Source organism: Notothenia coriiceps, unplaced genomic scaffold (genome assembly GCF_000735185.1).
Source record: "Notothenia coriiceps isolate Sejong01 unplaced genomic scaffold, NC01 NC01_scaffold00037939, whole genome shotgun sequence".
Taxonomy (NCBI): Eukaryota; Metazoa; Chordata; class Actinopteri; order Perciformes; family Nototheniidae; genus Notothenia; species Notothenia coriiceps.
This window is the reverse complement of record NW_011370640.1, coordinates 1,700-3,049: the sequence shown is the minus strand read 5'-3', so window position 1 is coordinate 3,049 and position 1,350 is coordinate 1,700.

The following is a 1,350-nucleotide window of genomic DNA, read 5'->3' as shown; positions in this document are numbered from 1 at the left end:
TCTGTGGCCGCTACGGATTTTGGCAAACAACCCTGTCAAAATCACAGCTAACCAATAGGAGGCCAGGTGTACCTTGCGGAATAAGCAGTATCGACAAAATTTACTATTTAGAGTTACTCTTTGGTTTATAAATACGCAAACCTCACGGCTTATATAACATTACCTGAACAATAACATGTACTTCACTTTATTAATTATAGAAAAACATTTTTTGGGGGGAAAGCAACAGAATAAAATAGATATATCATGGTTATTCAGCACCTACATATTAGCTACGTCAGTGGACGGGACTGCCGGTGGGACTAAAAATCAGCCCGGGAATAAAATAGTCCTCGTTGCCATTCTGCACCAAAACATGCCGATGGTGTGCCATATCATTATCAGATGGTGCACAGTTAGTACATTTGTAAAGTTATTTAGGCAATCTTGTTGGTGGGAGTTATGGAGAGACCCGCCCTTCCAGGTGTGATGTGTGTGTGGTGTGTGTAGTGTTTGTGTGTGTGTGTGTGTGTGTGTGTGTGTGTGTGTGTGTGTGTGTGTGTGTGTGTGTGTGTGTGTGTGGGTGTGTGGGTGTGTTTGTGTGTGTGTTTTCGGTGTGTGTGTGGAGGGAGTACGAGACGGTAGGAGTTGTGTTCGAGTGTGGGGAAAAGTCATAATGAGTGTTATACTATTGATTGGTTCTGTAAGGCGTGGCTGTGGCCATCAATACCAGAAAATAAAGAGAACGTTTTCGACATTGAAGGCTCGAGTGATCTCTGATCTTGAATAGCGGTGAACGCTACAATATGAACAGCCTCATGCTTGGCCCACTGGTATTGTTTGTTTATTTATTTAGAAAATTAACGAGCAACGCCGTGCTGTCATATAGCAACTGCTAAGCTACTGCAGCAAAATAATCCTGGCGCCGCCCATGACCACATATGGTGTTCTTAGTTTCCATACCTCCTGTGTTTTACGAGCGACTTATCAAGTCTTGGCAAACGGCATAAAACACGATTAAACGTGATAGTAAATAAAACCATGCTCGTATCTACAACCTATAGAAATGCAAAACGGCGTCAGTTTAGACGTAATTATGCTTACCGCATCAATTATGAGAATACATTTCTTAACAAGAGAACATAATCTTGGTGGTTTTAAATAACATCTGTTTGTATTTATTTCTCAAGTTATGTGTTTGTGTGCACTGAGGAGTCTCAAACAGGCGTTTGTTTAATCATTTTAAGATTGGCTCTGATCAATGTTTAAAAAATGAATTCATATATGATAAATGAGGTAACATTTTATTTATGGGATTATTTCCACATATTTCTCTCTATTCTTCCTTCTGCCAACGGTGTTGCAGTTTCT